This window comes from Symphodus melops, assembly GCF_947650265.1.
Source record: "Symphodus melops genome assembly, chromosome: 22".
NCBI lineage: Eukaryota > Metazoa > Chordata > Actinopteri > Labriformes > Labridae > Symphodus > Symphodus melops.
The window spans coordinates 16,208,788-16,222,976 of record NC_136712.1 but is presented as its reverse complement, the minus strand read 5'-3'; the positions used below and the strand labels follow the sequence as shown (position 1 = coordinate 16,222,976).

Below are 14,189 nucleotides of genomic sequence, written 5' to 3'. Positions count from 1 at the left end.
ACAGGTGAGACTCATGACACAGGTGAAGACAATCAGGACAATGACACTGGAGGGAAACACACCGACGCAGGATTAACACAACACTGAGGATAACTAGAAAGTAAGTCATGAAACACTGAAGACGCACAGAATTCAAAAATGGAACTAAAACACAGGGACACAAGGAAGACAAGGAAACACTAAAGACTAGGCAATCAACACCAGGACACACTTACATTTTACACCAGCGAAGACACACATCAAGAAAGACAACTGAGCAACACGAGTAGAGAAAATGACCTCAACAATATAAAGAAATCTAAACTCTGAAATACAACATGAACATGACAGTAAGCTTGTTAGCCCCTGCACTATCATCAGAACCTGACCGACTTTTTAAAAGAAAATGTATTATTCATCGACAGCTGCTGTTCAAAAGTATTAACCCGTCATCGTCATCATTAATATCATTAAGTGTTCATTTAAGAGCTGGACCTTTAGCTTTTCCTTAAAGGTGCAAAGAGACTCTGCAGATCGATTAGAGGTTGGGAGTTCATCCCACCACCAGGGGGCGACCAATAAAAAGAGTCGAGTTTGTGCCCTTTTGTGAAAATCGGAGGCCTTTAATTGGTGGAGCATATAGTGGGCAGGAGGGGCTGTAGACTGGGACGATCGAATTTAGGTAAAGGAAGACCTACATAATATTTATTATTTAATCTGCTGTTGTTTTTAAGAAATGCACATCTTAAATGCACATTATCTTAAGATTAACATTTTTTTTAAAATCTTTTACATTTTGTTGATACTTTTAAAATCTTTTACAGTTCGTGTACACCGTGGTTTTAGAGAGAAACTTTTTTTTTGATTCTTCTGTATGTCTAGCACATTAACAATAAAGATGACTTTGACTTTGAGATTTTCAGGAAGGAAGACCTAAACATGATCAGCAGGGTTTTATAATATGAATTTATATATTTATCATAAACCAAAAATGTCTAGCTATATGGTACCATCCGGAACCAATCATTTAAGCTATCAATATTTTCTAAACTGTACTTTAACTTTGGTTTTAATAAAGAAAATTGCTGTACCAGTCAAAGCTACTAAACCCTGTAATGTGATTGTTTTGTTGTGTTTTTCTATATAAGCTCTATCCACAGCAGAAGCAGACGTTATGAATCCATTTTTTTAACAGGTTTAGAAGAGCTCCTTATGACAAGATTGCTTCAGCAGTTCATTTCTTGATTATTACCTGTAATTTCTTGTTTTCATTATATTTCCACCTGTCAGATGAAGTCTTTTGGAGAGAACTCAGAGACTCATTTTGTTGCCATTGCTGTAGTCAGATTGAACAAAAGGAAAGAAATAGAAACTCCTTTTATCCTGCATGAAAATGACAGTCAGTGTGAGTTTCCTTTGGGAAACAGGTACAGGTAACTGATTGCCTTAATTTGCAGAAAATGACACTGCTATGGTAATGTGATTGGATCTGTCAAGTGAAACATTGGCAATCTTCATATTTATTCATGCAACGCCTCGGCTTCGGATACAGTATTTTAAATTAGTTTTCTGTTGCATCATAAAAACTGATGATCCCCGATGACAATCAAGGTGATACAATATTCAAATTACATTCAGACATGACTGAGTGTGTATGTATGTGTTTGTCTAAGTGTGAGCATCAGCAGGACAAGCCGGGTGATCAATGAAGATGAGCCTGTTGCGAGGCCTGAACCGCTTTGTTGACTCTTTAATGGAGTTGCGTTCAGCTTGGCCAGTGTCACATTAGAGTGAACATCTCTCTTCCTTATCCCTCCCTCCCTCGCTCTCCCTCCCTCCCTCCCTCGCTCTCCTTCCCTTCCGTCATGTCTTGCTTTACAACATTCAGGGGATCTGCAACTGACACAAATCTAAATATATGTCCTTGTAAGGCCTCCTAAAGCCATAGCATAGATAGATAGATAGATAGATACTTTATTGATCCCGAGGGAAATTCAAGCATATTGAATTGAAGAGCGTAAGGAGGCTGTTTTAAGTCACTTCATGGCTGCTACTTTTTTCTGACATACTGTGTGGTCTTACAGTATATGAGCATGTTCGTGGGATACTTTGTTTGGTTAGCTTAAAGCATTTTATGATTTTGGAGGCCGAGGAACACTTTTGTCTCACAGTATTGACATTTACATTCGATGAAATTGTTGTGCTCAATCAGCAAACCAATGAGTTCACAAATCTGAAAATACAATGCTGCAAAATCGACGAGGGGGGCGAGCAAAGTTGTGCTGCAAGAACAGCTACTGAATGTATAACCTCCTTGAGAAGTTGAGCAGGAAAGCAAATATAAACGATGAGGCATACACATTTAAAAAAAGTACTTTGACTAATGAAATTGTGGAGGGAGGGAATCACATCACATCACACTTGTTTTCAGCTGGGATTCCCTTCTCTGAAATTGAAAATGCAAGTGTGCAAACAACAACAAAAAGGAATCTTAAACTTTGTTTCCCATTGGCGGGAATTGCAAGAACGAAAGTGGTGATGAATGGTCCAATAAGATTTCTCTATTTACCTCATTCTGTTGGTTAAACATTTTGTATATCTGTCAAAGCCTTACATTAGTCAGGACTCTATGCTTTTAATCATTTCCATCTGACTCACCTGCCTACGTGGGAAATACAATTCACACCAGCAGTTTTCTATTCTTTCGTTGTTTTATCCATGTGCATTATGTTGTGCACACAGTTGTGCTTTGAGTGTGTTTAAGACTCCTCAAGGGGAAAGAGGCTGTTGTGAATGAGTTCTTTATCACGCCAAGACTGTATATCTGCGCTGCCATGCAGAAAACCCTGGAGCCCCTCAGCACGCAGCACATTTGACAAGTCGCCCATCTGCCACGAGAATAACAAGCCTTACGAATACCATCGTACAATAACAGATAGAAACAGGACAACTGAACGTCCTGTCTTCTTTTCCTCTTGGGTGTTTTCTAACTCCCTAAATAAAAATAGGTTCTTTGCCCCTCCCCTCTGTCTTTCTCTCTTTGTTCCCCACCTCCTGTTCACACATCATTCACAGTGACAAGTGATCATAGCGCTGGTTGTCCCTGGAGATCAAGGTGGACTCTGTTGTACAAGATCCGATCACTCCGATTGCCACACACACGCACGCACGCACGCACGCACGCACGCACACACACACACACACACACACACACACACACACACACACACACACACACACACACACACACACACACACACACACACACACACACACACACACACACACACACACACACACACACACACACACACACACACACACACACACACACACACACACACAGGGAGCTGACACCTGCTTGCTCTGATAGCGGCTGTTAGGAGGTTGTGTGACGTCAACGCGCAGACAAAACAAGGCTGTTCTGTTTGTACTGTTGCTTGACTTTCCTACACGTAAACATATTGCACCCGCTTGGAGTTTTTCCATTCATATCCCTCAGACAGAACGAGGCACACAAATGAATGAGCAATCACTGAAAGATATCTTCTAAGTGACAGAAAATGAACCCAGTTTTCATCTGAGCTAAAATCTTATCTCCCATAATCCCAATAATCCAGAAAAAATAAAAGTTGAAGAGAAGGAAAATGTCTAGGACTAGACCAATGTGGGATTAATGGGAGCGATATCGACATTAGGGATAGAAAAAATCTGATACCAACACGTCGGCCCATATCTTTCTTGGTACTATCTTCGATCTGTGGAGACAGATAGATAAAGATATACACATTTATTGTGTTGATCCCTCAAAATGCAGTTCTCAAACACTCGTGGAAAGATAAATAATCAAGAAAAATATTGGCGCCCAAAAGGAAAGTAGTTGTGCTTGAGTTGTATCTATGTCGCACACTCCGCTGCTTACAGCCAGAAAGATTACTGCTCATTTAAAACAATGAAACTCAGATGAGATGCTTTTAGAGAATAAATCTGGTAATATCGGGATATGCAATAAAATCAGCCGATACTCGATGTGCTAATGTATATAATAGCCAATGTTATTGGCTAATGTTGGGTCTAAGAAATATCCAAACAATTCACAAATACATTGGGGCCAACACATAACCCAATGCATAATAATACAAGTGGTTTCATTAACACCAGTGGTAATCACAGCACACAGGAGCTTCTTCATTTTCACGGCTGCAGTTCTGATTAACTATCACAGGTGGCCAGATTGCAGCTGTCGTTGCTTTTGTTTATATGACGGTAAACAAAGGGTTTTAATCGGAGGTGTAAAATAATGTAGTGATAATGCATAAGGAAACAGCTACTCAGGAAGAACTGCTAAAATGCTGCTGGTCTGAATATGTACATTGTTTTTGCTTCACAGGAGAGTGATAGTGACAAACCAGCAGATACATGTTTTTTTTCTCTCCGTTCCTCTGAAGTCTAATGAACATTTTGGCAGTTTTCTCACAGTTTTTTGAGACACATTGCTGCTGTCGTTTAAATTTCTTCTTACCTGCCAGCGGACGACGGATGAAAACTACCTAAAGTATTTGAAGGGTGCACAAAATATGTATTCAGCAATAAATGGTTGTCTTGACTCTGTTCATACAATCATCAAATTGCTGGTATTTTCAGGAAAACAAAATTGGTGCTATTAAAAGATTTCCCTGTGGATTTGATTCATTGTTAACTACACGGGATGCTCCTAAAGATAAATACTAAATTTGATTGATTACAAGTTTAAATTTAGGGTGCACTCACACTGGTTCAGTTGTCCCGCATTCTGCACGATTGCACTCCCCATTCTGCTGGCCTGCCTGAGCACTGTTACCTCTTACATAACATCGTAGTACAGCACATACACAGCTTTATGTTACAATGAAGCGTGCTCAGTTTACAAACTGAGGCGGCCTTGAGCAAAAGGTTTAAAAAAGGAGGACGTGCAGTCGAGTCCACGTCTGCAATTCGGAGAGCCTGACAGTGACTTCACTGACTTTGAGGCTTATTTTAATCAGACACAGCCATAAAACAAAAGAGACGCGCGGTTATCAGTGCTAACACAGGGTGTACAGCTAAGTGTCCAGAGCAGAAGTTGACAGCAGGATAGAAGAAGGAGAAAAAGAAAGGGCAGCCAGATAATGTAAGACAGTGGTGAAACAAAGAAAACATGATAAAAGGTCAAACTGAAATCCCATTTCCAACATTAGCACTGCTAGCATCACCAGCCTTCAGTACTCCTTGCAGGAGAGATGTGGTAATGCATTGCTTAGGTTGAGTGATCAGGTGTGGCAGAAACAAGGTGTGCTGTGCAGCTACAGGTTAAAGTAACTCGATCTAAATGACACGAAGCAGCTGCCGTGTGGGAGACACGTCCACAACTCCACTTTAAAGAAAAGGTGTGCATCTCTAAAGAAGACGACGAGAGACATTTTTAAGATTCATCTAAATAGTTTTTCTTCTATCTCACTGAAACACTTCATGTGGTTTCATTTCTTTAAGTTGGAAGAGCCAACAATCAACTGCAGCACTGAATGGAACCTCTCGTAATCAATACTGCTTACATGATGCTGCTTTACTGTCAACAAGGAATGGATTGTCTCTATTCAATCAAGCTATCATGATAATGCTATAAAGAGCAGGAAAAAAGGAAAAGAAAAAGGCATAAATGAATTTTCACACACACAAACACGTATACACACACGCACGCACACTGTTCATTCACGCTGCACAAAAAGTCTGAATGGTGAGAAGAAGTGAAAGAAGAAAATGAAGCTGAGCAGTTCTGAATGGTGGAAAAAGGTCAGGAGAGAGAGGGGATAGTGTGTTTGTTTTTGAGTGTGTGTGTGTGAGAGAGAGAGAGAGAGAGAGAGAGAGAGAGAGAGAGAGAGAGAGAGAGAGAGAGAGAGAGAGAGACCACAAAATGTGAATGACAGCAGAATGTACCTAATAAATGGTTTTTTTTACAAACACACACTCAAACACACATCCTCCACTACAGCAACAGCAGGAACACAGTATGGTCCATTTCACAATGTATCTATCCTAAATGTATTTGCTTGCTGAACACACAAACACACACAATAAACACACACACACACACACACACACACACACAAGCACACAAAACCTGTAGGATTCATTTGATTGGACGAGGGGTGCTTGTATAACATCTACTAGCCGAGTTCACAAACTACGGGGTGTGTGTGTGTGCTCGTGTCTGCATCAGGGGGTTGACTGACTGGCGGTCCCCATTTGCCGTTACCCGCGGCAACAATGAATGCGTTTTCTCCTGTATTAGCCAGTGTAATTGTGTCAGTTGAGCTCCACTGCCTCTGACGGTGGGCCCCGCACGAAACATACTGGCTGCAAAGGTGTGTGCAAAGTGTGTGTTTCTCCATCAGGAGCATATCCAACAGAACACACACACACACACACACACACACACACACACACACACACACACACACACACACACACACACATTTTAAGACAGAGATAGAAAGGCAGAGACTAGAATAGGCTGACAAGGTGACAGTGACACAGTTAACATGACTGACAGCAGCCAACAGGGTGTCTCAATGTCAAGCTGGAAATAAACTCATCGTGAAAAGGTGTGCAGTCATCATATTTTTATGTTTCACCAAAAAAGAGATTATCCTGAAACAAAGTTAAAAGAGTTCGATAATACCAAAGGCTTTATTTCCTGTAGGTTTTAAACACCCAACAAGTCACTTTTGTCAGTCGTGTCGGTGATCTTTAGTCTAAATGCAGCTGGGTTTGAACGAGGTTATTTAATAAGATGGAGACAAGTCGAGCCTCGAAATAAAATGATTTAAGAGCTAAGAGCTGAGGGAGCTGAAGCGTTACATAAAAGACGGGAAGAGCTCTCGGCATGCATATGAATTACAACCCCCCCAAACACACACACACGCACACGCACACGCACACACACACACGCACACGCACACGCACACACACACACACGCACACACACACACACACACACACAAATACATACTTAGAGGATGAGACACATGTGCGTGCAGAGAGCAATAATGTCAGCTCTGCAGGTCTGCCCCTGTCCGATCAATAATTAGTAGTTTAATCAAAGCAGAAGCCTGCCTCTGAATAGACAAACACACACACACACACACACACACACACAAGTACACACACACACACACACACACACACACATAGCAGAGTGCCTGATAATTACATGGACAAGGACAATTATCAGGAGCCTAACTGTGGTCATCTCTGAGCCTAACAGGCACGCACACATGCACCATTACTTTTATGTGTATTAACTACATAATCTTCTGCTTGAACGATGCGCCTTTGTCTTCAGACCAATGGAAAAATAGTCCTGAAACGCACTCTGACACGCGCAGGGGAAGGTTACTGGCTGCAAACGAGAAAAAGACACAAGGAAAACCCAGAGCAGAGACACAATGAAAAGACTCAAAGAAAGAGATGCAGTGAAATGAAATGAGTTTTGTGTCCTTCTTACTGGGGCGGAAAGAATCATTCAGAGACAAAAGGGGAAGGTAGGCAGGTTTTGTTTCGGTAAAAAGGAAGAGGGATTGACCGTCTTGTTTCATTTTTCAGTATGAAGCAGCTGTGGCTTACATATCACAATTTTTGCAACAAGTTCTTGATTCCAAATAACCGCAGTAAATCGCAGTGTGGTCTTAAATCTCACACAGGGACTGACAAACTAACATACAGGGATGTTAAGTATTACATGTTTAATATATTAGTAATTAGAAAAAGTATTGAAGTACTTTCAAGCATGACTTCAATTATCTATTACGTCTTGCATCGGTTGTCACATTTATGTAAGGATGTAGGGCTGTGTCATTTATTGATTTAATTCCATTGTTCTTGAAATTTGAAAACGCATCACAAAAGACAGAATTTATGGCTATGAATGAGAAAAACTGAAACTAACCAAGCAATGTTTTCTCATCATTCTATGTACATTTGCCAACTGGGTAAAGACCTGAGTAAAACAGCAAAGCTTTCTCACAGTTTTGATGAAGTCAGAAGAAGACAAGACAGTGAACCCCAAACTGCTCTCATGCTGCTGTGTCAACAGTGTGTGAATGTGTAAAAATGGATCAGTTAATAACACTAATTGACTCTCTAGATAGCAGCCTCTTCCATCAGTGTGTGAAAGTGGTGTGAATATGTAGGTGTGACCTGCACCGTTAAGTCAGAAGAGGAGAAAAGCAGCTGGATTTCAACATGGAGACACACCTGACATGTGGCAATCAATTTCTCAAACGAGTCCTCCAAGGCATTCTGTTTTTACAGGAGGTGAATTCATATTCAAGGCAGGCAATTTCATGGAAGCATTTTTTTAATATTTCCAACAGGATCATTGGAGTTGACATTCAAAACAGTTACGTTCACACAATGCAACAAGTTCAAATTCAAACGAGGTCAAGTAATCAACAAATAAATGTTGCTTTACAAATATTAATGTTTCATTATCCCCGAAATGATCTCAGGACTTGTTGTACGATCTACAGGTGGATCACTACTGATTTGAATCACTATGGCAACGGGAGGCGAGGCTGGATGAGCGAGGATTTGCATTGCAGCTGCTGTGTAGAAGCAACAGAGTAGAAAAATGGGACTGTTGTCATACACGCAACAAAATGTAACTGCAATCACTAGTCTACATTCAGTAGGTGAGAAACATTGACACACTGAGAGTTAAACGAGAGGAAAAGAGCTAAGAGCATCTTCCATGTGTGTCTTACATCCTTTTGTGCGTGTGTGCGTGTATGTGTGTGTGTGTGTGTGTGATATATGCCTTTGTTGCACAGCGCGTAGGCTTAAATAGCACTGTTGCCACGGCAGCAATTAAGTGCCAATTATAGTCTGTAGTCTCACTGTGGCTCCAACAGCAGAAGATGAAAACAAGAACGAGAGAAAATGCCTTTACAGTGTGTCATGCAATTAGCCACTAAAATCCAACAGAGAGATAAGCCAACCAGAGTTTGGTCTAAAAGATCAAGACATTGTAAACCAACCCATTGTCCATATGGTGAGAAGAATATGCTCCAGTTCACCAGCAACACAGCAACAGATGGGACTTGCATGCAGAGCTCTGTGGGACTCAATTAAACATTAACAGAAAAGCATGAACCAGAGCCCGCAGGATGAGATTTCTTCAGGCCACATTCTAACGATTCTTAACATTCAAAATATGGTGAATCAATAGATTGCATTTAAATCAATGACACGCTGACATCTCGGCTGTGAACACTCAAGAACTGAGCAACATATATGTCTTATTCAAAAGCTCAATTCAGAGGAAACCATGGAGACTCCACAAAGGAAAAAAAGCCTCTATGGGGGACCATTGTCACCAAAAAAGATATCTGTACAGAGTGTCCGTGCCCCAACTTACAATTTACCCCATTTATATTATTGTTACACCATAGCTTTGATTGGTAATGGGAATTATTCAGAGAAAAAAAAGTGAGTATAGTGAAATAAAGACTCATGAGACTATTTTGGGTGGCTGTTGTGCAACTAATCTTGAACACAAATGTCTGAACCAATTTTTCAGATAACCAATTAAATGATTACTGATTTGTTGAAACTCAAACCAGAACCTCATGGCGCTTGGAAGGACGAGGACCTCTGAGTGATTAGACCATAATGTCGGCACCAGGAATGTCTTGACATATATATTTCCCTGTAGAAGTGAAATATCTCCCCCTGTATAGGATGAATTCTCTGGGCATTAGGGGTGGATTGTGTGTCCATAGCACAGGGACACTTTCTATTGGCCGTGAGCATCAACATGAACAGGCAAGAATGAGCGGATGCATGTGGGACTCAGCGAGTTGCTGTCGGGTCCTCGTCGTGGTCTGCAAAAGAAATCTGTTGAATAGATTCTCTTCTGACCTGCTGCTTCTCAACTAACACTGACAACATTACGGACGATCAAAGGAAAGGAAAATTGGAGCAGTGAGAGAGAGAATAAAAAAGCAAAAGGCTCTTACCGCAGACGCAGTGAAATGCTTCTAAATAAGTGACATGTTGACCGGTAAAGCAGCAGGTTTGTATAGCTAAGAAGCCTGACCAATGACTGTGTGACTAAATGGCCAGTCGGCTCCCAGTAAGCACATCTCTGTGTGGAGGAATTATATCAAAGCAAGAATGAGTGCAACAGTTTGATCATACAATGTCGAAGGAAGTGTGTTTCAACCAGTCAAAAATAGCATTAGGTAGGAAAGAGCACACTTAGCCGGCAGCTAAAGAACGAATCAAAGACAAAGATCAATAGCTCCATTTGCTGGTACATTATAACCCTGAAAGTTTCTGTAATCACTCACATTTTTCATGATAAAACAGTGAAAAAGATTTTACAAAGAACGATGCAAAATATTAGAACATGAACCGACCCATCCCTGAACCAAATGTAAACAAAAAAAACATCCGAACCTCGATTTGCGCTTGAGCATTTGTCACATCACAGGATATACAATGTCAGTCAAAAGACCTGAAAAAACATTATGATGAAACTTTTGTGTTGTTCAATGCAAACCGAAAAAAATGCCACTTTTCTTTCCACAACTGATCTGCAACAAGAGCCTGACCACTGTGCATGCAGCCTGTGTCCCCTGCGTGTTAAAATGGATCTGTACAGGCAACGCTGCTGCTGCTTCTGCTGCTGTCACAGATACAATGACATGATGCTCGAGGCAGAAGCTGAATTACAGATTTGAAATGAGTGTGTTCCAGTTATCAGCAGCACTTTGTCCCCGTGCTGGTTGATGCTATGACTACATATTTGCACAGTTAATGGAAGGGATGTCCTGCTGATGGTTTAATATAGCAGCAACACCCGTGTATATTATATTTATATATGTTTGTCCTCCATTTACAGCAGAGCATGCTTCAAATCTGATATCTCCAGTCTGACACTAATTGACACTGCGATCTTATCAGCCCCATATCAACATGCGAGACCTTGCAGGTCTGCTGGCGCAGCAAACTGCATAAAAGGTGCCTCGTTGAAATGTGAGGTGTATGACAGCAGGCAACATAAAGTGGATTTTTTTCTCTCGTTCTTGTTTTTTTTTTTTCAAGTGTCAGAATTATAAATGCTGTTTGATCTCATTTATAATACTTTCTGTGTTGCAGACTTGAAGTATCATTACATTCTCTTTCCCATATAGTTCAGAATCGGTCATTTTAAAATCAAGTCCAGAAACATCTTGGGCAAAACACTTTTTCGATCAAACAAGCGTCAACGCTTTACAAATTGAAATCCCCTCACAGAAAGGAAGCAGAATGCGTAAGTTGCATGTGTGTGTGTGTCTGCGTGTGCGTGTGCAATTGGAAAAAGGGGAGTGACTGCAGAGCATGGAAAGAAAGATGATCCTTTCTGTCCGCCTTGTGTGCTCACATAAAACCAGACACGGACACACACGCACAGCCACACCTAAACGCAGCCAACGAGGTATGGATTTGCCATGGCAACAGCCCTGACCACTGCAGGGGTTTCAGGAGACTTCCCTTCTGTTTACATGAATCTCCATGGAAGCAGCTTCAGCGTGCATTCATGTGCGTGAGAGGAGACTGTTGGGTAATCCAACAGTGTGTTTAAAAGCAAGCGTTGGTGTGTGTTTGTGTGTGTTTTCATGTTCATCCGCGCATGACGTCACATATTTAATTCATGTTTGTGTGATCGGTTTAGTCCACGTTAGTTAATGCAGACCAAGTTGTGAGAGCAACACTCAGGAGTGACAGATGACTGATGTGGGTGTTTTTTAAGAATGAATGATGGAAGTGAATGAACAGACGGGAAAAATGGGAAAACAGGAAACATGATGACTCCCTGCCAGGCGTAAATATGGCACTGCAACCCTGAGCAGACACACACATAAAATGTTGCACTTTATAGTGTGATAATGATGTGTTGAGGGGTTATTGGTTGTTTTGTGATGTTCTGTTGAGTGTCGTCAAAATGCTCCAATGCCACTACTCCATTCGATTTTCAGAGAGAAATTAGTTTGAAGTGTTAGCGGGGAAAAGAGTGCACATATTTGATTCCCATCGAGTTCAGTTTTTTGAAGAAAATCGTGAATTTCACCATATTCAGTTGAAAAAGAGGTCTTAATTATTCGGTATATTCGTCATGGAAGGAGTGTACAAAAAGTCTATCTTCCAAGGTGGAAGTTAAGAAACATGTGAGCAGCATATTACAAAAGAAAAAAATTGCAGCACTTTCAGACGGCCTTCCTGAGCAGCGAGTGTCATCCACACCACTGAGCTACTGCAACACGTCCTGTTGTGTTGTTCACACAGGATGCATGGCAGCTGCAGCGCCTCTGCTGCTGCTGCCATTGGTGCTAATGGCTATTAATAAACCTGTGTATGATCTTAGTTGATGGAAATCAGAAATGGACGCAGGCAGTTTGTAAATGTAGGCAGCGTCTTTAGTCTACATGACATTTTTACTGTGTATTATGGCCAAGAACCATTCACAGCTCTTTAATAAAATTCGCTATCCTACTATTCTCCTAATTTGTGAGGCTGCAGCAGTGTTTCGGTAGCGTCTTAGCCTTGTACATGTTGTACATGTACCTTTCAAAGCTTTGTCTTACAAAATGTTCTGACAAAATGAAGTAGCCAAGCTCTAATGTAAGGACAGCGATAGCTTCTTATCAGACTGAGAGGTGTCACAGTGAAGCTGGTTAAATCAGCTGTTAAAGGCTCTCTGGTTTCATTTTGCTGATATTTGGGTTTCTTTGATTTATCTGACATCTATAAGCGGCCTGATAAAACAGCAGAGCATTACACTAACAGTGACAGAGCAGAAGATGACTCAGCGGTTTGTCTCCTGTGCCCTTGGAAATTCCCCTCATCACTTGAATACACACATACTTATACACATAGGATGGCCCACAAAAGCTTCAGCTGTGGCAAACACTTACAGGGTTATAACAGCAATAAGCATCACAAACTCTGCCAGAAAGTCTAAAGCCTGATTTATTCTTCTGTGTTGAATGTAGGCTGTCGCAGCTGCTCGATGAGAGACACTGGGAGAAGGACTAAATGAGCAATTCCCTCACTCTTTTTTATTTTATTTCAAAGAGAGCTAGAGATTAAAATACATGACCTGAAAAGCAAACGGCCATGTTGGAGGTCCTTAGTGCTTATATCTTGTGTGGAAGGGATGATGGGAACAGGAAAAAGTCTTTATCAGGAAATAAAGACACTTTCGTTTTACCAGTCTTCGAGCAGAGGCCACATTAACAGAGCTATTTAACCAGTTAACATGAAGGATATACAGTAGGTTACAGTAAATTATCCCAGATTCAAAAGCCTTTTAAGACTGGAAGTTTGTGTTTGTTCTTTATATGAATAATATGTAGAATTTGGTTGCAGATTAATTAACACATTTTGTTGAGTACTTGCAGTATGTCAAACATTTCCGACAGTTATCAAAGGCAGAGAAATCCATAATTTCATAGTTGTAACGATCTGTGTCTTGTTGACATTATGAGCCGCCATGACTGACACAAAATGTTGATCGTTGCCAAGGAAACACCACATATTACATCAAAGACCGATGCTACTGTAGGCTGTCGTACTGTTGCTGTTTGTACTGCTGTGTTAAAAACAACATTTATATTATACTGGGATTTATCATCGGTAAATACATTGTCTTTCTCAGGTTGGTTTCGCCCGTTCATATTGACTACGTTCACCAGTTTGTTTTCAGTGGAGAAGGAGAGGCAGGGGAGTAGCAGAGAGAATCACTCCCATGATTTCCCGCCAGCCTCGACGTCATCTTTTTTTCTTATTGTTTAGATTGAGAGCCCCTGGCAGCGTGTTTCACATACTGTGTGTTTAAGTAAGAAGTAACAATTAATATTTACAGTATTGATTTAAAAGAGAGAGAGAGAGAGAGAGAGAGAGAGAGAGAGGACCAAAGCCTCCGTACACGGTGCTCAACCTTCAGGGCCGTCAGCACTCTGACACCTTGTTGTTGCTCAGATTCTTTAAACAAAGCAGGCTCTATCAATCAGAGCGAACAGTACAAACAGTATCAAAGAGACAATTCGTGACCCTCATGTAAGTATCTCCTATTGAACTGTAATTGAACACTCAGACTAAATAATTAATATAAAGATTTATGATATCATTTTGTGCAACAAAACCTCTCA

The 14,189-nt window shown here is 40.9% G+C and overlaps 1 protein-coding gene across 1 annotated transcript in view; it reads right to left on the bottom strand.

Moving 5' to 3' along the window:
• camk1da (calcium/calmodulin-dependent protein kinase 1Da) overlaps positions 1-14,189 on the bottom strand; it is a 58,423-nt gene that overhangs the window by 30,571 nt on the left and 13,663 nt on the right. The window lies entirely within an intron of this gene.